Source organism: Aythya ferina (genome assembly GCF_964211825.1).
Source record: "Aythya ferina genome assembly, chromosome: 1".
NCBI classification, from domain to species: Eukaryota; Metazoa; Chordata; class Aves; order Anseriformes; family Anatidae; genus Aythya; species Aythya ferina.
In genome coordinates this window covers 46,906,691-46,930,153 of record NC_140296.1, presented here as the reverse complement: position 1 = coordinate 46,930,153, position 23,463 = coordinate 46,906,691, and the positions used below count along the sequence as shown (strand labels likewise).

Sequence of the window (23,463 nt, the reverse complement as noted above, 5' to 3'; positions counted from 1 at the left end):
CAGCCATTCATGTAATTACACTCTGGTATATGAAATGCTGTGCTTGTCAAAACTCAAAACACAAGATCATCTTCAGTGACAAAGTCCCCCCCCTGTTGAGGGATTTTTGAAACAGCAAGGAGGCCATGACTTGCTGCAGGTGAGCAAACCAAGCTAGCAGGATGACTATGAGAAGTTCCCATGACAGTGTTCCCACATCGCCCGACTGAGGAATTTAGAAAAATATTGTTGCCAGCAGCTGGCTTGAAGGATGAGATCTATGTGACTGCTAATCACAAGGGGGTTGTTTTCTTGCAGTTCTTTGTCTGAGTGCTTTTGACCAATAATCTTGTCTGAGACACTATCCGCCTCTGTTAAGTTTGCTATAAAAGTCAGGCTATTTGGGTAATAAAGGGAGAGCGTGATCTGACCATACTACTCTCTGTTGTGTTTTCAGACGTTCTTCCTGCAACACCCACCCCCCCACCCCAAAAAAAAAAAAAAAAAAAAAAAAAAAAAGGACTGGGTTAATTTCATCCTGACAGAGAGTTCAAAAATAGATTAATTGAAAACACTACAGAACAGAACAGAACAGAATTGAATTTCTTCTGGTATCAATCAGTACCAGACTATATATAAATAAATGTAGATGTCTAAACATAGGAAAACAATTTAAATGCCTAAACTTATATATTTAGTACCATTTTAGATGTCCTAGGATACTTGAGATATCTACATAGACCTAGCATTGTTGACACTGAATCTATGAAAACAGTGCCATGTGAGAGTTAACGGAGCATTTGAGACATCTAAACAGAGCAGGCTTACATGGCACTATATTTATATTAAACTTGCACTGCTGTGGAGCAGTAGCTCTGATGAAGTAAGATTCCTTACTGAGGTGACACTCCAGAGCTTATTTTCAGACAGTTGAATCCTGTGCTGTGGGTGTTTAGATGTGATCTGTGCATACGTATTAATATATAGAGTAAGTGAAGTTCTCAGCACTTGTAATTAAAATAAACATCTTGTGCAGTCTGAAATATCCTTACATGTTTCATCTGTGGAGGGGAGAAGATGGGAGGACAGGAGCTGCTGCTGTCCTTTGGAGGGCTGGAACAAAGATGCTGTTTCCTGAGTCAATCCCCGCTGAGTCTGGGGGTTGTCACCCTCTGTTGTCCTCAAATCTGTCCCTTTCCTGGCCATCGGGGTGACTTGGGGACAGTTGTCATAGCCTGAGGCTGAGAGGAGAGGTGTGACTTGCCTGGGCTGTTGAGGGAGTGGTGGAGTCTCCACATGTGATTTGGGTTCTCTGCTGCAAACTCCCTGTGTCCTGCTTGTCTCTCAGATTTAGCTTCTAATTCCCCTATGACTACGCAGACATGCATCTCCCTTTTTTTTTTTTGGTGAGTACACTCACCACTCGTCCTGGGCCTCTTCTGCTTCAACCCTTCTCTTACCAGTGCTGGCCAAAAAGATGAAGAACCTGCTTGCCCTGCGCCACAGGTAAAGTGAGAGCCCCTACTTCCCTCCTGGTATTCTCCTCTAACTCTCCTTAACCCTGAAAGCAGAAATCAGATTCATTTTTCCATGTCACAGAAAGTAAATCTGGAGACACCCCAGAACTGGCTGCATAGGACTCACAAGTGCCCTGCAAGTCTAGCACTTTGCTTCACTGAGGAGTTTGAAACATTGGAACTTGAAGGTCAAGGATGTCCTGGATCTGACTTGGGCAAGGGGCAATGGAGGAGTATAAATTTCCTTTCATTTACCTGCAGAGAAGCAGCATGGGAAACAAATGGTGCCTGTGCAGACCTGTATCAAAAGCACAAAGGATACACCTACAAAATTGACCAAATTGTACTTAGATGAGACAAGTGTAAATAGCATAAACTGTTCTGTCAGATGTAGCAGTTGTCACATAGGATAGCCTTCTGTACATAGTTAGATGTTTTCTGTATAGCATCAGGACTGATGAAACTTCGATTCACTGGTATGGCAACATAGGAATATGGGTCACCTGCATACAGAAACTCAGCAGAACAACAGTCTGGGGAGTCTTCTTTGAAACAGATGAAGACAACACTGAGTATCTATGTAACTGTATCTAGTCCATGGATTTGTTGGTTATGTCTGGTTGTCTAACTTTCTGTCCTTGAAAACAGCCTCCTATCTGGACTAAAAAATTTCCTAGCTTTTGTATGTGTTTGGCAACATCAACATTCAAAAACTTTACCTAATGACAAAGAGTAATTTGATATGATCTATAGAAGTATCCTAATGTCCCCTACAAACAAAATGTATTTATCATGCAGTGGGACAGCTGACTGCTGTCATAAACCTATTGTATTTTTATAGACCTTCTAGAGTATCACAATTATTCATAATTAACGTGGTACATAAAATGGTTGAGGTCTTTTCTGGGACTAAGGATGACATAACTATGCTTTTGAAAATAATACGAAATTAATGAAATTACATACACAAATGTAGGTATATTCAGAATACACGGGGTTACTGATCTATTAAACTTCAGCATGTTTAATGTTGAGGGTCTGTTGATCTGTCCTTTGTAGTCGTAGCAAAGAGATCAGGCTATGCAAATAGGTCGCTGGGGTGGTTTTCTTTTGATGTTTTTTTTTTGTTTGTTTGTTTGTTTGTTTGTTTTTTTTTTTTGTTTTTTTTTCTTTGTTTTGGTCAGTGAATGCACCTGGATGAACTTTTTTCCCCTTTATTCTGTCAACAAGATCATTTACCAGAATGATATGGAAAGCACTTGGAGAAACAACAACTATCCTGTCCATATCAAAGATTAAAATAAAAACTTCTGTAAAACTGGTAATTTGTCTTAGTTTTATACAAAGATCCTAAAATCCAATGTAGATTTGAATCACTACCTTGTAGGTGTGGGAATTAAAAGAATGAATAAAGAGAGTACATTAATATTTTGATGTTAAGATATTAACAATCACCCATTCATACCCTCTCCCAGAGAAAGAAAAGAATGGAACTGAAATTTAATCATCAATTCAATAATTAATTATAATTAGTGAAATTATCAGAGCAATACAATTATAGCTACTCAGGAATAAGCACAGAGGCAGGAAGGATGACTTAAATGTCTTCACATTTCTACAATAATAAAGACACATTTAATATTGCAATTTATTTATTTATTTATTTATTTATTTATTTATTGGTCTCTGGTGTAATTAAATATGAAGGTTATAGTATAATACTAGAAAATCAATTAATTTTAACCAATCAAAAAAAAAAATGACAATAAGAGAGAATCATATATATATAAAGTGGTTTATCCCATCAAAAAAAAAAAAAGTCACTTAATTTTACATTTATTGTTATTGTCCTTCTGGAAGAATATTTGTGTCTCCATTAACCAGAGATCTCAGAGATTAAGCACATCAGGAATTATTTCTTATTCAGTGATGTCAATAAAAATACATGTTCATCATGTTAACCATTGGAAGATAATGAGGTCAGCCCACATAGTGACTACCTCTACTAAAGTGGGGGGAAAAAAATAATAAAAAAATCTCTATCTAGCTCAATCTGAAATGTTGTCAGAATACTAACTAACAACTGTGCAATGTGAACAATCTGTGATCTAATGTTCAGCTTCATTCTTTCTCTGGCCTGCTATTTTCTAGACACGTTTGAATGGCTTTTTTTTCCTGATATTTACTGCAATAGTGGCAATTTCCATGCTGGGACCAGGAATAGCTCCAGCTGTGAACTGTACCTCATATATGCAAATATGCGAGGGTTCAAAGAAAGCAAAGAAACTAAAAGCTCAATATGCTAAAACATTTAACTGAAATAGAGTGGGAGACTGAAAAGTGTTATTTTACAGAAAGAAAGCATTGCTTGCAACATTAAAGAGATGTTATTAGAGGGAAGGAGATAATTCAGTACATATACTCTCTTGTGAGGCTCTACCTGGAATACTGTATTCAGCTCTGGGGCCCCCAATATAAGAAGAACATGGACATATTGGAGAAAGTTCAGGGAAGGGCCATGGGTGATCAGAGGGCTGGAGCACCTCTCCTATGACTGGCTGAAGGAGTTGGGGTTGTTCAACCCGGAGAAGGGAAGGCTCCAAGGAGATGTTATAGCAGCCTATAGCACTTAAAGGAGACCTACAAGAAAGACAAAGACTTTTTATCAGAGAGCAAGCAATAAGACAAGGGGTATTAATTTTAAACTAAAAAAGAGTAGATTTCTATTAGATAGAAGGAAGTGACTCTTTACATGAAACTGACATCAATGAATAGTTTATCACTCTGATGTGGCTATAAAAATTAAATGTCATTAAACTTCAAAAAAATGTTTTAATAATAAATCTGAACGTAATGAAAATACTAAAGTAAAAGTTATACAAAGGTGTGCTTTGTAATATCAAGATTACATCTGGGCATTTAGCAATTTGCAAATATTACTTTTCAAGGTAAACACTACTTTAAAATTACATTTTGTAATATCTCACTGAAGAATTAAAAAAAAAAAGTTGTTTGCAAATTTTAGATAGAGCAATTATTCATAAAATAATTCTGCAGATATTTTCTTCGCATTCATTAAAACCCTGACAGTGCTATTTATAATATAAAAATAGCACACATTAGCAAAGATTTGTTTCCTGTCTTGAAGCACTTACTCCTTAATTAAAATGAAGATTCAGTGATTGCACACTAAAGTGTGCACGTTGCAAACGCAAGTGGACACGTTTAAGACAAAGGAGAATATATAGAATAGCATTATTAAATTATTACTAATTATTAGATTAATAGAATATTAGATTATTAGAATATTAGATTAGATTATTAGTAATTATTAGATTATGGGAGCTAGTTACATGCATCAGGCCATCATTCCAGATGAGTTCTTTATTCTCTTTCAGCTTAGAATTGATGTATATTTCGATGTGAATTCATAGAAAATTTTTTATTGATTTAGATTTGGGCAGAGCTGAGAGCTAATCAAAATCTGAGCTTTTAAACACAAGTTTAATAGTACTGTCATCTTCTTAAGTCTCTCTCTTCTTCCCAAGCATGCTACGAAACTGTATCAATTCTTTCCTGAGCATTAGGGTCTCTCTAGTCCCCTCATTGTTACTGAAAAAAAGATGACAAATGCTATGGAGTCTTTATTCTAAAACTGTGCAAAACCATTTATTTTTATTTATTTATATTTATTTTTATTTTTATCTTTGGAAATCTTCACATTATTCTCAAATATACTAGCCCAAAATTGCAAACATATAATAATATTTCTGTTCTTTGCTATTCTTAGTTCATGAACAGACTAGAATTTATTATTATTCATAATGATGATTTAAAAGTCCTTGTTAAAATCACATTTATATCTTTATCCTGTTATAAATCAGTTTAAAAAGAGAAAAATAACAAGTAGTAGTTAACTTTTGTTAAACTAGATAGGAAAAGTCCATCATATTCATACATGAAAATATTCTGTTTTATGGTTGAATTGTAAAATTTTTATTAAGTCTCTATAGATGTGGTTCTTAGGGCCATTGTTTAGTGGTAGAGTTGACAGTGCTAGGTTAACAATTGGTTTTGATAATCTTAAACGTCTTTTCCAACCTAAATGATCCTACGATTCTAAGAAACATAAAGGCTTCATTTTGCCAAATATTACACTTAAATACAAAAACAGATCTCTTTTGTAAAACACAGTGAAGCCTCAACAGAGAAGACAAACAAACAAACAAACAAACAAACAGAGGTAAAATGAAATTATTTTTGTAATAAGCCCAATGTAATTTTACAAAACTTTTCCTGTGCAGAAAAAATCTGCAAGTTAGAATGAAACCTAGGAAAATCTGATTTAAAAGGCAGACTGGAATAATAGCTCTGTGGTTATCTTTGTCCAACACAGTGTTATACATATGCATGCTTAACAAAGCTGTAAATAGCTTTAAGCAACCAGTTAACTTTTAATAGTGACTCAGAAAGCCATTCACAACCTTTCCATTCCTAATACTTACCAGGTACAGTGAAGCCTAAGCACTTTGCTAATACAGTATTGTCTATAACTCATTCCTGTTCCAGTGAGACATATGGGAAACATGCAATGAATTACATGGGGAGTGGGGGGCAGAGAAATCTTTTGTACCTCACTGTATCTCAATATGTAGAGCAATAATGTATTTTCTATGGACAAAGAAAGAAAATACCTTCACCCAAAAATGTATTTTATCACAATATTTAAATATGTGCCTTGAGAGAACAAAAAGGTAGTACCAGAGCTACTTCAACAAAACTTCTTTGCCTTAGAATTCCTTCACTCTGTTATGAACTTTTTCAAGCTTCAGTGCTTATCTTGTAATAGGCAACATTTAGTCGTATAAGGTATAGTTATCATTTAGTTCATTCTTTTTCAAGACACAGACTTCCATGAATAAGTGCACATTTAAAGGTCAGAAGAAAAATCTGAATAACTCTTTTTATCCTAATTGTACCTCTCAGCTGAACCAACAAATAGCATTTTAACCAGCACCTAAGGGAAATAAAAAGTTGTCATATATCTGCAGTAGACTGCCTAAGAGTAATTTACCATTTTTCACGAATTTAATAAGTGGAAATACTGGGGAAAACTATATTCAAGTCATTTTCTTCAGTTCATTAAGACTTCCAACTAACTAAGGCTGAAAAAGTCTTGGAAACAAAAATAGCAATAAAAATAAAAATAAAAAAATAATGAGTTATATTGTTGACAGTGTATATTCACTCTGGGGAATAATTCAGATACCATGATAGTGTAAGAAAATTTTAACTTTGTTTTTAAATTAGAAGCATTTTAAACTGGTGGCACAAAAAAAAAAATCTCATTCAGTCCCTTAAATGAACATCTTTATCAGATAGTGAAATATGATTATTAGGATCCTGGAAATGAAACATACTGAATTCCCTACATGGCAGATGGGTTCCTAGAATTTATGCTTAAAAATTCATGCTGCTCTCAAAGCAACAAATAGCTTAGAGTCAAAAGATAACAAAATTTTAAGGTATTTGTGATACCTGAAATTTACAAAATAAGAGTTAGTCTTCTGTGCCTAGGATAACACAGCATTATCTCATGAAAAATGAATTGATCCCAGCAGAGCATAGGTCTCCAAAATGAGGCCAGCATGAAAGTGCCTCTGTAAACTCAGCTTCTGTTGTGTTCTTAAAGGGATATACTTCTGTATTATCTGAAAAAGGGGTAGCGTGTTAAATAGGAAGAGATTGACCAAATAGCTTCTCTCCACCTGTTCAAGCATCCCTGTAATGTTAGAGGTTTTAGATTATGATTGTTCTACGTATATTCACTGCCTGAAGTAAAAGATATCTTAAACTTCTCATAATGCTATTATACCATGCCTAGCCTAAAGTCAATTTTCTTGAATTGACACCTCTCCCCCCCCTCCCCCCACCCCATTTATTTTATTTTTTTTTCTGTCAAAGATGCTGCCCATAAAATATTCATGTCTGTCTTCATGTTTTTCTGGCCATACCTTTCCTTGTCTGCATGTACTTCCTGGTACAGACTTGCTGTATGGACCAGTTTTAAAATTCTTGTGTTCAGTATTTTAGTTCTCATCTGTTTCCTGTTCCCCACAGATCTTTTTTCAGACCCCTGAAAAGCTAGATAAGTATCTTCTCCTCTGTCTTCCTTCTATTCTCCTCATTATGTCCAATGCATAACCATCACAGGTTTAAGTTCTCAGCCAAAGTCTAATAGATAAATAGAAGCAACCAGGTTCCACTTGATATTCCTGAAAAAACATCACATACTGTGTCTTGGCTCCTGAGTTTAGAATTTTTCTTTTCCCTCAAAACTCAAACTGGTTTCATCAATACTTATCTGGCCCCTTTTATCCCTTGAGGGTTGCCAAAGGCTTTTACACCTGTGGACTGTAGGAATGCTTACTGACCCTGCACCAGTGGATACACTTAACAAATAAACATAATACATTAACCAGTGCTTAATCCCGTGTCTAGTCTATGCTAAATTTGCTGGTGTAATCATAGCCTCAGGTTGCAGAAGTCAAACTGAATATAAGTGGTATGCATGGCTGGCATTCGTACCATTTAGAACTGCCTTCCTCTAGGTCAGACAGACCAAGCAAATCTGCCTGCACCAGGGTGAGCTGAACCAATCTGAAACCAGGGAATGAGCTAATTCTTAATTCTATTTATTCTATTTTTTCTGTTATTGAAAATGAGTGATCTCTTACTCAGGTGCACTTCAGACTTGGTCTTTGTTTTAGTAGTATCATGTGGGGTCTAGGAGTATATGATTTTTATTCTAAAATAAAAATGTCCCTTTTTATTTCCTACAAAGTATCAGTAGAAAGCAAATCTATTGCAAGGAATGGTAAGCTATATAATTATGAGGTACTCAGAAGCCTAAATAGACAAGAATGTATACTGAAAGTATTTAACATATACTTGAAAGTACTAATAGCTTTTTAACTTATGAAATCAGAAAAGATTAAAGATGAGTAGGACTCTGGAGGTTAAATTTTCTTCTACAATGATATATGTAACAGGAAGGAAATCTCATTCCACTTATAAAGAGTCCTGATTAGAAAAGAAAAATTCAGAATACTCAAACTGCAATTTAAGCAGAAGATTAAACTTAATACCTCTCATCTTATGAAAAGGAGCAGAAAATTGTTTTTAATTACGGCTTATTAAATAAAGCTGAGTGAAATATTTGTCTTTATTTTTGTTCCATTCTCTTACAGATTTAGTTTCCTAGACTGATTGAATTGCTGTGTTTAGTGTCCTTTGTGCTCTTTGGTTTACCTTAATTTTAACCAATTTTGATGGAATTACATACAGTTACAGTGGTATAAAGTATTTGAAGTTAGATGATGTGAGTTTCCTTACTTTCACTTTTTAAAAGTAATTGCTTAAAATGTACAAATGCTTTCTGAGAGACAAAGGATTTAGAAAGAAGACACAGATGACTACATTCCAATTCATTGGATTCTTAACAGCTTAGTGTTGTGGTTTAACCTATGCAGGTAACTAGGTGTATCACACAGCCACTGGCTCACTCACCATAGGTGGTATGGGGGAGAGAATCAGAAAGGTAAAAGTGAGAGAATTCATGGATTGAGATAAAAATAATTTACTAGGAAATACAAAAGCTGCACACACAAACAAAGCAAAATAAGGAATTAATTCATTTGTTACTTCCCATCAGCAGGCAGGTGTTCAGATACTTCTAGGAAAATGGGACTCATCATGTGTAATGTATTTTTGGGAAGACTGTGGTGGTTTTACTCGGGTGGACAGCTGACCTTCACCACAACCGCTCTCTCACTCCCCCTCTCCTCAAAGAGGAAGGGGGAGAAAATACAACACAAAGAGCTCAAGGTTTGAGATGAGAATGGTTTAATTAAAGGAAAAGGGAATGGGGAGAAGAAGAAACAAAAGAAACAATAAGGCTGCACAGAAGCACAGAGAGAAGGAAAAAAGTTATTCTCCACTTCTCATCAACGAGTGATGTTCGACCACGTCCTGGGAAGCAGGGCTTCAAAACGCGTAGTGGTTGTTCAGGAGGAACAGCCCCCTCCCCCACAAGAGCCCCCCCCTTTTATTGCTGAGTGTGACATCAGGTGTTATGGAATATCCCTTTGGTTGGTTTAGGTCAGCTGCCCTGGCAATGTCTCCCCCCATCACTTGCCCACCCCCAGCCTGCTGGCTCTTGGGGGCTTGGAAGGAGTCCTGATGCTGTGCCAGCACTATGTAGTAATAGACACAACACTGGAGTGATATCAGTGCTGTTCCAGCTACGAGTGCAGAGTACAGCACTGTGTGGGCTGCTTCAGGAAAAGGTAACTCCATCCTAGACAGACCCAACACAAAGACAAACACCATCACCCTGAATGTTCCCCTCTTCATCCTTCTTTTTTCCACCTTTTATTGCTGGCCATGACATCATGTGGTATGGAATATCTCTTTGGTCAGCCTTGGACACCTGTCTGGGCTGTGTCCCCTCCCAGCTCCTGTTGCACTCCCAATCAGTTTGCTAGTAGGGCAGTACAAGAAGTAGAAAAATCTCTGTGCAAGCACAGATCTGCAACAACCAAACCCATCCATATGCGTGGGTTTCCATCCAACACCACTATTCTCATCAAAAATCCCAAACACATCATTATGTGAGCCTCTACGTAGAAAGTTAAGTCTATCCCAGCCAAAACCATGATACCTAGATAGATCATTCTATTTGGTACACTCTTTTACAGAAATTGGGTTCACTGATTAAATAATTCCCAAAATATGCTTCCTTGAAATATGACAACTGTATTAACCTGAAGAAATAAAAACTCATTATTCAAATCTGTTCTGAAAAATTACTGCTGCTTTAGGCTTGATTTTATACATAAAACACCTATTTCTAGACATATGTGCATATATGTATATATATTTATTTTCCCATAAAAAAGTTAAATATCTCCAAAAGGGTCTGCAAATTTTTGGAAGCTTTTCAGAGAGAACTATTTATGACTGGGACAGGTTTAGTTCAAAGATAAAATGAATTTGATAGGTGTGAGAAGATACCTAAGATAGAGATATTTTTTAACTCATTACAGTACCTGATGAAAAGGATGAGAAAATTAATCCCAACCCCAAAAAAGTCACCACCAACTACAAAAACGAAAACAAAAACAAAAACAAAAAACAAACAAACAAAAAAAACACGCAACTTTGCAATTTAGACAAACTCCAAAGTATGAACTATGATTTAGGAGAAGTTTAACATCTCTCTTTTTTCTCTCTTTCTTGATTTTGATGAAAACTGCCTGAACTGTAAGAGGCATCAAATATGATTAGAATATATATCAGCTATAAGTCACGGCAGCCCTCTTTTTTTCTCACATAATCAGAAGGCAATCACTCATCCTGCTATTTTCTTAATAACAGCCAGGACTTCAGTAATCAGTCCTTCTAAGTGTTAGTTCCTCCAAAAAAAAATAGAGGCAAGAGAAGACGAACATCACACGTGCTGGGGCATTCGTCACTTTGACAAAAGTCTCAAGCTATACATACAGAGGTATGTTTAGTGAGCTAATTTGTGCATTCTGAGTGCTGTAATGTAACTACTGAAATAAAGTGCATCTCCAGCCCTTGGATATGTTTTTGTTTTGTGTTTGTTTGTTTTTTAAGGTATTTTACAGGTGTTCCTGCTCACAATCGTACTTGTTATAATTGACCATTATTCTGAATTTCTGGAGCAGATTTCCTCTCCTTTTAAACAGAATGTCTATGCTTTTTAAATATTTCTACTTCTGTGTGAGTTTGAAATGCTTTTTGATATAATTTAAAACCTCTTAAGAGTTTGGGAAAACTTTGTCTGTTTGTCTTTCTTATTATTAGATTAATATTCTGTGTGCCCCACATTTAGTATAGTTGTTCTAAGACCAGAAACCATCAGTTTTTAAGGTCTCCAACTATGTTAAAGGCTTGACAGTTCAGCTTCACCAAACTTTCATCCAGATCGCTGTGACCTGTGTTTTGTATTATATTTGTTAAGAATCCCAAACGGATTTTCTCCAGTACCTAAAGAGGGCTTACGAGAAAGAAAGAGAGGGACTCTTTGTCAGGGATTGTAGTGACAGGACAAGGAGCAATAGCTTTAAACTAAAAAAGGGTGGATTTAGATTGGATATTAAGAGGAAATTCTTTACTATGATAGTGGAGGGGCACAAGAATGGGATGTCCAGAGAAGTTGTGGATGTCCCATCCCTGAAAGTGTTTAAAGCCAGGATGCATGGGGCTTTGAGCAATCTTGTCTAGTGGAAGGTGTGCCTGCTTAAGACAGGGGGGGTGGAATTAGATGATCTTTACTATGATTCTGTGATTCTTTGACTATGATTCTATGATTCTCAGAGTCCAGTTTAAATTAGGTCTAACATCATTCAATCTGATATATTTTGAATGGAACTTGCTGAGACAATTAAATTACTGCTTTCATCAAAACAATTTACTTACTCCCCTCCTCCCCCCCCAAAAAAAAATATATATATATATGTTATATATATTTTTATATATATATTATATATTTTATATATTTTATATATATACTATAATATATATATCATATATATATTTTTTTTTGTTGTTCACATAAATTTAGCTTTAGAGATTCAAATTTCATATGAACCAAGAACAGATTCAAATTTCATATGAACCAAGAACAATTTCTAGGTAATATAAGGAAGGGAACAATCTCTGTCACACCTTTTAATATTGTATTAGTTTACATGGTAAGGTCTTAGTAATGGTGGGCTGCAGGGGTGGCCTCTGTGAGAAGAATCAAGAAGCTGCCCCATGTTAAATAAGGGCCAGTTTCAGCCAGTTCCAAAGGGAATCCGCCACTGGTCAGAACCAAGACAATAAGTGAGTTTTTTGTTTGTTTGTTTGTTTGTGTTTGTTTGTTTGTTTTTGTGCCACTGTGAGAATAGATTTACGTGTAAGAAAGGAAACAAACAAACAAACAAAAAATGCTAGAACACAGCAGCTGGGAGAGTGAGACATGAGAAACTGGTTGGTGAAGAAGGAGGGTAGGAGCTAAAATTCCCCTGCAGCCTGTGGAGGAGTCCCCGGTGGAGCAGGTGGATGTGGCCTGGAGGAGGCTGCAGCCCATGGAGAGCCCCCTCAGGAGCAGGCCCCGGGCCAGAGCTGCAGCCCATGGAGAGGAACCCATGCAGGAGCAGGGAGCCTGGGGGGAGCTGCCATCCATGGGGGACCCACATTAGAGCCATTTGCTCCTGACAGATGGACCCCTTGGCACGTACACATATGGGAGCAGTTCTTGAAGAGCTGCTGCCTGTGGGCAGCCCCCACAGGATCAGTTCGGGAAGGACGGCATCCCATGGGAGGGACCCCACAAGGAGCAGAGGCAGAGAGCGACTGTGATGGAGCAGCAGAGATGAAGTGTTAGGGACTGACCACAAACCCAATACGCTGTTCCCCTGTGCTGCTCAGGGAGAAGAGGTGGAAGAGAGTGGATGGGGGAGAAGGTATTTTTAGTTTGTTTTCTTTGCTTCTCACTGTGCTTAAATGCACATAGACAAGTAGTGACTAATATTTTTCATCAGCTATGTTTCTCAATGGCCAGGTGCAGTACTCTTCCTTTTCCTTTGTGCTGTGGTACAGGGTTTGGTGATAATACATGTGCAATCCATGGTTAGTCCAAGACAGAAATAAGACTCAGGAAAATTTCACTGGGGGTATAATAAGGGCTCTCCTACCCACAAGGTAGGAGAGGCACACAAGTTAGATCCCCATAATGTGTAATGAAGGCTGCTGCATACAGATCCCTGACAAGCCAGCAAAGATGAAAGTCTAGCTGTTGGAAGGGAAGACAGCATTTGACCTGGAAGAGTTTTGGATGAACCCATCTACATTCTTTCTTTAAGAGTTTGCTGCAGTACTCTGTTTATTTGTTCCTTGTAAAAACTACTTTCCTTGAACAATATGCAGCAACAAGTGGGAAAGAAGCCAAGCCATTAGGTTGCTGCAGTATTCCTGGTCTGAAGTGATGTGGTGGTTTTACCGTGCTGGGCAGCTAAACCCCACAACCGCTCTCTCACTCCCCCTCTTTTTACAGAATCACAGAATCACAGAATTTCTAGGTTGGAAGAGACCTCAAGATCATCGAGTCCAACCTCTGACCTAATGCTAACAGTCCCCACTAAACCTTATCCCTAAGCTCTACATCTAAACGTCTTTTAAAGACTTCCAGGGATGGTGACTCCACCACTTCCCTGGGCAGCCTGTTCCAATGTCTAACAACCCTTTTGGTAAAGAAGTTCTTCCTAACATCCAACCTAAAACTCCCCTAGCATAACTTAAGCCCATTCTCCCTTGTCCTGTCACCAGGCACGTGGGAGAATAGACCAACTTAGATGGGGAGGGGGAGAAGTAAAGCAAAGAACAACTCACAGGTTGAGATAAGGATACTTTAATTAAAGTGAAATAATAATAATAATTAAATAAAGATTATTATGAACGAAACAATTTAACTAAAGGGAAATAAAAAGGGAAAGGGGGAAAGGGAGGGGGAAAGGGAAAATAAAAAGAAGGGAGGAAAACAAACAAATAAAATAAATGAAGGCTATGTTGAAGTGCAGAGGAAAGAAATTACTCTCTATGTCCCACAAATGAGCAATGATTGACCACGTCCTTGAAGCAGGGCCTCAACGCACGCAGCCGGTGTTCGAGAGGAGGACCGATGTTTTCATGACGAGAGCCCACCCCTCCCCTCTTCTTCCTGTTTCCTCCTTTTATTGCTGAGTGTGACAGCACATGGTATGGAATATCTCTTTGGTTGGTTTAGGTCAGCTGCCCTAGTGATGTTTCTCTCCTCACTTTTTGCCCACCCCCTAGGAGGGTTAGAGAGAGGCCCAATGCTGTGCCAGTGCTGCTCAGCAGTAGACACAACACTGGTGTGATAACACTGCTGTTCCAGCTACAAGTACAGAGTACGGCACTGTATGGGCTGCTGCAGAGAAAGTTAACATTCCAGCCAGACCCAGTACAAGTGAGTAAGAACTTTTATGAGATAAATATGTGAGATAAATATGACGACAGTTGCACCAAGACAAAAAGTATAAGTTCTGACAGACTTTTTTTTTTTTTTTTTTTTTTTTGGCAGTGATGTTTAACAATACTCTAACTAACTCTCAGTGCTATACTTTGCTTGCGGAAGGAAACATGAGTGAGAGCACAGGTATTTGTCACTTACCTACTACGTCTCATCAACAAAATAAAGTCTTCTAATTTTTTATAATGGGAAAGTGTAGAAAAATATTGTTTGTTTTGTGTTTGTTTGTTTTTAAGTACCTATATATGCAGTCTTTGTTCTTCAGCACAAACGTGACATACTTGTCATAATGTCATAATTGAAAAGATTGACTTCGGTTTAGAGAAAGTTTCATTTTGTCCTATGCCATTATTGGTATATAACTAACAAATTGCAGAAGAACCTGTCCTATATTAAATAACACAAAGCAGAGTTTCCAAGTTAATGCACATGACTTTGTACTTTTGCACATCAGCACAAGAGCAGAGGTAATGAGTGTACTACCTTCTAATGCAGCGACTGCTCTGAGACTTCACCAAAGCTAAACTGTACAAGAAGACATCAGATTATTATGGGATAACTTGAGAGTCTCTAACGTTTCATTTTGTCATCAAGAAATGGCCTTAGACACATAAATCTACTTGACTTTCAAATGTAATGAGAGATATTTTACCAAAATTGGTTTCTAAATCATGTAAACCCCCTTTTAGTTCCAATCTTAAAACAAAAACAAACAAACAAACAAACCTCAATGATTTCTTTACCACTACTGACTTTACACATCTGTGATTCTCTCTTTCTGTGATTCTATGAACGAGATTTTTTTATTGAACTATATTGCTACTGCACCCTTGCATTTAGATTATAATAATATCTCTTGAACTCTTAGATTAGAATCCTATGGACACAGACTCATTGATTTACCTGGATCTGATGCCATAATAAATTATTGGAGCATGAATTTTTGAACGGCTGATTTTCTGGAAATTCTGCTTAAGTATATGTGACATTTAAGGCTTGCTTCAAGTCACAGTAGATATTAAAGTAATCAATTTCCTAAAACTTATCAAAAGATAGCCAGCTCCTCTATTAATTTACAAGAATCTGTCTCCAGCACCTAAGGCACATAGGACTTCAGGCTATACACATGTTGTCCTCTGCAAAGATCTAATACCTCTTCTGGAGCAGCAGTTTTTAGATTCACTGTGGACTCAACATTTTATTTTCATTTTGCCCCCACAGCACCAAACTCTCAATAATATAGACAAGGTTTATTATTCTGTGGTTAATGAAGATTTGTTGCTGTATAGTTGAAACAAGAAGTGAAGTTCTTTTTCTGTGTAAGTGCAAACAATAACAGAGCCAGAACCCTAGTCTAGTTTCCCCACTGCATACATGTACATTTATAGTGTTTCTTATCTTGGATCTATGTGTATATCAGCAACCACATTTCTTCATGCAGTTTAGATCTGCTGAATACTTTCCTCAGCACTCACTAAGTACTGATGATTTTTAAAGATTTTTCAGCATGAAAAGCTGGTGATACATCCTTTGGGATCTCTTTCCACATCTCTTCTGTATGTAGCACAAAGGAACTTGCCAAATGAGCCAATGGCCTCATTTTGAAGACTATAATCCTGTACAAACATCACCAGTCACTGAAGTTTCCTCTCTCATTTCTCTCCAGATGTTTTTCTCTCTTGTTATCTAACAGAAATATGGGTAACTTTGTTGGATACTGAGCTACTTGGAGGAATTTAGGTATCATCTATGATATTCAACCTCCTTTTTTACCTACTGCTATTAAGCACAAACCACAAGCCCTGCCCATCTACCAACATAGAAGGAATGTAACACAAAATAACTGCTATTTATCTTTTAAACATGTTCATGATACTTTCTATGTTCTCATCTTTCTGTAGTATACTATTAAAGCAGGTAACAGATTATATGATGAACAAGCTTATCCAACATGCTTCTTCTCTGTTTCAACAGCCCTGATGTTTACACCTTCAATCCAGAATTGCAAGTCTCTGAGATACTACTTTTTGTAAATTTATTTATTTAATTTCTTCTAGCTTAGATTTTAATATAAGTAAGAGATCTCTATCTATAGCTCCTTTGTTGCTTGCATTCCTAATTTTGAGCACAACACAGCAGGGAATTCACTCTAAAGTCTACTAATAGCCTCATAGCAATAAAGGATTAAGTTTAGGAAAGTGCTTCTTATATTCCCCCTCCAAAAGCCTTTTAGATACGTTTTCTCTTTCTCCTATATGTTGGTGGGAATGGTAACATCTGCTGGTGAGATTTTTTCCATGTATTCTTTCCAATAGATATGTCCAAATACAGCCTTAGGAAACAGGAAAATGGATTGTTTAATTTTCCCTGGAATTCAACAATCTGGCACCAGAAATTTATTCTCATAGATAAAAAACTATGTTTCTTAAATAAAATGTAGTAAATATCATTGATTGTAGTTAAATATCTTTGTGAAAGTAACTGGAACTGTGACTGTCAGAGTCACAATGTACTTTTTTATTGATGATCAGAGGGCTGGAGCACTTCTTCTATGAAGAAGAATATAGAAAAAAAAGTATATAACAATATAAAGAAATATATAAGAATGTAGAAAAGAAATAACAAAACATATATTCATGTTTAGTTTTGCCTGCATATACAGTCTGTTGTATAGATGAGAAACAGGGATTTAAGTCTTTACATAATCATAAATATAATGTTTTCTACTCTACAAACATTTTAATATAGCTAAGAAAAAGAAAAAAATACAGAAAAGGAAATATAGTTATACACATCTATATATGAATTTTATAAAAAATGAATGTAACAAAAAAAAAAGAAAAAAAAAAAGAGGAAAAGAGAAAATGTTTTAAAACACCATTATATAAACTCATTCAATTTTCTGTTTCTATTTCTGCTTGCCTGATTGCACAAATGCAAATTCTAAAAGGAAGCAAAATATGTGGCAAAGAGACCAGAGAGATATAGGAATAACTAGGAGTATCTCTTTAGGCTATCATGCAACAAATAGTGCTGTTGAATCTATCCTCTTCTGCTAGAACAGATTTTAATCTTTTCCATGAATGTATAGTTATATGGATATGTTGTAAATAATGCGATTTAGTAAAACCATGTGACTGGGACTGAACAATGAATCATTCAAGAAAACATGTGACTGAGGCATGACCCCTCCATCCAGTGTCCTAGCCAGCTCTATTCTTCCATAAATAGAATATCAATCCTGTTGCTATGCAGGAATACTTTTTCAGCTTTCTTATTCTCAAGGTTAGCACCATATTCAGAAGCAGCCTCATTAGAAAGCAAATTACTCTTGGCTTTTGTGAGGCTAACATTTTTGTTTGTTTGTTTTCCCACGTGGTCACTTAGAATTAGCACTTCTTTTTGCTTGGTCATGGTCACCAAAGGGGGGCCACCCATGCATCCTTACAAAGAGAAAGAGGAAAGAAACATTCCTCTGGCAAAGCACTGTGATGCAGCAGGGATGGGACTAACAGACCTGCAAAACACAGCAACAAGCAAGAGTTAACCAACATGTTAGCAAAGCATGCAAAACTAATGATGTATCCAGAAATTAACGCTGCACAAAAATATGAGTTAAGAAACAAATAAAGAAGCTTATCAGGACTTCTTACCTGAACCAGCAGATTTCTGTTCTTGGACTTGGTACTTTGAAAGCTTGATCTTCTCTTAATCAGTGATAACATGTAATATTCATTACTTACCACAAATACACATATATATATGAACTACTATCAGTGTTAAATAATTCTATATTCCATATTCTAAATTCTGCAGAAAAGATAGATTTATTTAATAGACCTCTGCATATTGCAGAAAGCTAAAATTGCAATATTTTTCTTCTACTAAATATCATGATTTTATTATTATTAAAATAATTTATTTAAACAATATTAAAATATTTATTTTTATTTTAAAAATATTTACTGTCATATTTTATTATTAAAATAAAGAAAATGTCTGTTTGTTTGTTTTACATCTTAATAGCTGATAAAAATATCCTTCATGTTGCCTATAATTATGTAGTATCAATTACATATTCTCATGGATTTTTTCTTTCATTAATAGAGGTAAACTGTTAGAGTTATCGCTATATATAATAGGGAGAATAAATATCAGGTGAAATACTTCAATTCAGATATTTAAGATGTTCCTTTTCCTATTTCTTTTCCTTTTCCTTTTCCCAGGTCTTCTAAGCACATTCATAAACTGTTTTGTTCCTTGGATATATTCTAAGTTTTCTTTGACTGATCCTCATATTTCTAATGCTACATCCTTGTCTGCTAGATAGTTCTGTATATTTGCTACTGTGTAGTTAAAAAGATATTTTTTAACATCTATTCTGTATTGTTTTTCTTTCATTTCCACTTGTGCTCACTGAGCTTGTCATATGAAATTATCTGGAAACAGTTTTCTTTGCGTTTATTAACCACTCCATTTAACAAAGTGAGTATTTTAATATGACCTTCCTCTTTTCTTCCTCTTTTAAAGTTTTTTTTTTTTTTGTTTTTGTTTTTTTTTTTTTTTTACAATGTGAAGAAAATGACCATTACAGTGTTTACAATTACCATTTCAACACAACAACATGGAATTTTTATCTTTTTAATGCAAACAGTATACTATAACTTCTTGTGAGATATATGAAAGTATTTAAATGCTGTGATGACAAATCACTGTGGTTAATCAGAGATATAATTAACATGCTTTCGGATATTAAAACACTCATCATTAACAGGAAATCAATGGAAGTTCTTTTTCTGATTAGTTGGAATTGTTTTCTCCCTACCATTATTGTTTTAATTGATTCAGCTTATAACAGATTGCAATCATTGATATAAATAACTATGAAGATAGAAGCTTTTTGAAGATTGAGGGGAGTTTAAAACATTTAAAACATTTTTGCTACTTATAGTTAGAAGTCACGCAAACTCTGGATTTCAAAGACAAAATTATTGTTTAAATACACTGTTTAAAAACATTTCTAAAAGGAAAGTCACAGGAGATTTGAAGCAAACATAAAGAGTGATTGAAGCTCAGTTGCTCCAACTGATATTCTTTTCCTGAGAATAACAGCTATGAAATGAAGAGAAGGTGAACTAGGAACAGAAGAGTGAAAACAATTTAGATATCACCAGTAGGTTACTGTGGATGGTAAGAATCTGGAGGAAAATAAAATGTCAACTACAGTCAAAAAAGCTCGTTGAAGAGGGTTGTAATGGACCAGAAATACACTTCAGTTGCAAGAGTGAAGCAACAATATTTATTGATGAAAAGCAGTGATTTAACAAAGTTTAATTATAAATAGGAGAGTGGTTTGACAAGATTTAATGGCAAGGTAAACTTAGTTATTTACTGCATAGAGGGCAGGGCCAGACATTCGTTAAGAAGACCAAAAGGATTTTGCACATAAACAATCTAAAATATGACTTAGTAAAGCACACAAAATTTCAGCATGCCATTAACCATTTACTGAGGATCTCCTGACTTCAAAGAGTAACCTTGAGATGTGTCCCAGCTCAAAGGGAGATCCAGTCACACAGCTTGCTGCTTTGCAGAAGAGCTCAATGTACTTATCTGTCCCCTGTTTAGGGGGTAAGATGATTACAAATAATCATATTTGATATACAAATAGTCATATTTGTGTATCAGACATATTTGGCTGGTGGATGCTCAATTAGCCCTTCGCTATTGTTTTGTTATCTGTCTCCCCAAAATCCAAATGAGACAGATGCAGCCATCATGACTACCACTGACAGTTATCACTTGAGCAGAGTTATTGGTGAAAGGTCATGTTGTCAGAGTAGGTACAAGTATACTGTCAGAGAGGGTATATGGCAAATTATGTGGATGGTGACACTTCAGTATTAAATCGGAAAATTTGTAATTACTCGAAGAGAAGGAGAGAAAAACATTACAATTCTTTTGGAAACTGTTCAATGAAATGGTATTTTAAGTTACATTTCTCTTTGAAGGACAGCATGGAGGAAGGATATGGAAGTATATGGCTTAACATAAGTGCTTAAAATAAATCAGATTTATGTCAGACAAGATACAGCACTTTTACATATTACTGGTTTTCATAAAGAAATGGCATAACTTTCTAGTATAATTTTCTAGGTGGTAGAAGCTTTATGACAAGGAACCACACCCTTTTGGAAAGGTATCTGGGACTCCAAAAGACAGAGACTATACTGGTAAACACACAGATGGTCGAGGTATTGTGAGAGCGTCACCATTGTCGGGGTTAACAGACCAACAGACCTAGCACAGAATCTACAGACATTTTCAGTAGTGTTGCCTTTTTTTTTTTTTTTTTTTTTTTTTTTTCAGAAGAAGCTGGAGGATGGTCAGAAAACCCTGTCATGTTTCAAAAAGTTTGCCACCATAACTTGTCAGCAACGACTCAAGCCCTACCATCCCATATAGTCATATGAAACCTTTCTGTTCAATAACCTTACAGTCCAGAATGCCTATAACTCAATGAGAATACACATTTTTCTTTTTAATGACTCCTGGTTGCACAGTGCTTTGTGTGAAATCTGTGAATCTAGTTAGTTAATACCAAATTCTTTCTATGTAATGTATAGGACTGGGATTCAAATCTAGTTTAGGACATTCAAAATGTACTCATCTACATGTAGATGTTTATATGTGTGCTGAATTTCAGAACTCCAATAACAGTCAATGTTATTCTAGATACAGTTATTTTGACAGTAGTAGAGGAGCAATAGGGTGTCCAAGAAGAACATAGCTTCATATCATTACTTGAACTCTGATTCTAGACAGCTGTATCTACCATAGTGATCAATTTAACACTGGAGTCATTTAAATTTTACAGAAATGGATTACATTCATCTATCTTTTAGTGTAAGATAGGCCTCATTATGGTTATTATTGTGGGTTTTGGCAGATTTTGTCTTCTTTATATGATTTTAATTGCTGTTTATTATATTCAGCTTTTAACAATGTGGAAAAAGTTGAATAATATGTTTAGTATTGACAAGTGATTCAAATAATTAAATGGATACAAACCAGTAAATGACTGTCTTTGAGTGTTTTGACTGGTTTTGCATTTTTGGGACCAGATAATGGGAAAAAAAAAAAAAAAAAAAAAAAAAAAAAAAAAAAAAAAGACATAGAAGTAAAAGTATTTGCATGTGTTTTATATTATGTGTATTTATACTATTTATCACACTAAGGTTATTTACCCTTCCTTATTTTTTTCTGAATTGGCAAATATTTCATAGTATCTGATATTAAACACTATGAACAGAAATCACAAAGCACAATAATAATCTACATATCTATATTATACCTCTTTTCACTATGATAGTATCAAATAATTCAACATATTTAGCACTATCTAAAACTGCGGAGAAAATTCACAAATTAAAAATCACTTTTTAGTTTTTGGACACAATAAACTCCATGCTATACGAAGCTTCAGTTCACTCTGCAAATTTTGCAAGATTACCATAATGAACTTAATATGTGAAATAAAGTTAAAAGCCACTAGAACTGGGAAGACAGGTGCAATTCCTGTATTCTGTTTTTAATCATGATGACTGTCAAATTAAAATGCAAATTAGGATTAATTTACCCAAAAAAAATGACATAATGAATTCCAAAACATGAAGGCAAGCCATCCACAAATGCTTTTTTGGTAGCTGTTGCTACCAAACAGATTACTGAAAAGGAAGGGGAAGCAGAAGTGGAAGAGAAAGGGCAAGAACAAGGGGGGAAGGGAAGGGAAGGGAAGGGAAGGGAAGGGAAGGGAAGGGAAGGGAAGGGAAGGGAAGGGAAGGGAAGGGAAGGGAAGGGAAGGGAAGGGAAGGGAAGGGAAGGGAAGGGAAGGGAAGGGAAGGGAAGGGAAGGGAAGGGAAGGGAAGGGAAGGGAAGGGAAGGGAAGGGAAGGGAAGGGAAGGGAAGGGAAGGGAAGGGAAGGGAAGGGAAGGGAAGGGAAAAGTCATTTCAGAAGATTTTTTGGCAGTGTGATTTTTATTTTGCATTATTCATCTGGTATCTAAGAAATAAATAGTTGAAGGAACAGATTATAAAGTTCTTTACATGGAATCTTCAAATGATTTTCTTTTATAGGGAGAGAAAGTTTAGTTTTAATGATTCAGTATCTCTTATGCTTTGGTGTGTGCCAGCTTCTGCATTACATACATAATAGCCTCATTTGGCAAGCAGCACTGAAATTTCAGTAGCAAAGTTTTGCAGCTAATTACTTAAATCATTCAAAAGTTGTAGATCTGTCCAGCAATAACAAATTGGATGTCTAAACTTATTTTGTATCATCTATTTGAATATTTATTGAGATTGCATTAATATTGGACATGAAGCGAAGAAAAAATCAAATACATATTCAATAACAATATGAATTCTTTTTCAAAATCAATAACATCCTTGTCCTATTCAATATTTATTTATTGACTACTTCATGTATATTTACTCGATCTCCAGAAATATTTTGAAACTGTGTATAACTTCAGACAAGGAACTTTACCTTTTGTGTAGTATGTATGTATACATACATATATGTATGTATATATATATTATTTAATATTATTTTAAAAAGAAAAACAATGAAGCAAATGTGGAAGGGGAAAATGGTAGAAAAGTTTAGCAAGGAGAAACAAAAGTACAAAATATTTTAGGAAGTTTTATAGGCATTATCATAGCAGTTCAGACCACAGAATTAGTCAAAGAGTTAAGTCCTTGATAATGATTAATATTAGAAGAGAGAAAGAGACTGACACATACACAGTATTATGATGACATGGATAGTTTTTATAGTTCATC

The 23,463-nt window shown here is 35.7% G+C and overlaps 1 long non-coding RNA gene across 2 annotated transcripts in view; it reads right to left on the bottom strand.

The window, feature by feature from the left end:
- LOC311430364 overlaps positions 1-23,463 on the bottom strand; it is a 376,701-nt gene that overhangs the window by 110,902 nt on the left and 242,336 nt on the right. The window contains exon 5 of one of the 2 annotated variants that reach the window (XR_014688736.1): positions 3,901-4,136. The exons of the other annotated variant lie outside the window; for it this stretch is intronic. This is a non-coding gene — a long non-coding RNA (uncharacterized lncRNA). Of the gene's footprint in view, positions 1-3,900; positions 4,137-23,463 lie in introns of those variants that run through there. 2 annotated transcript variants of the gene reach the window in all.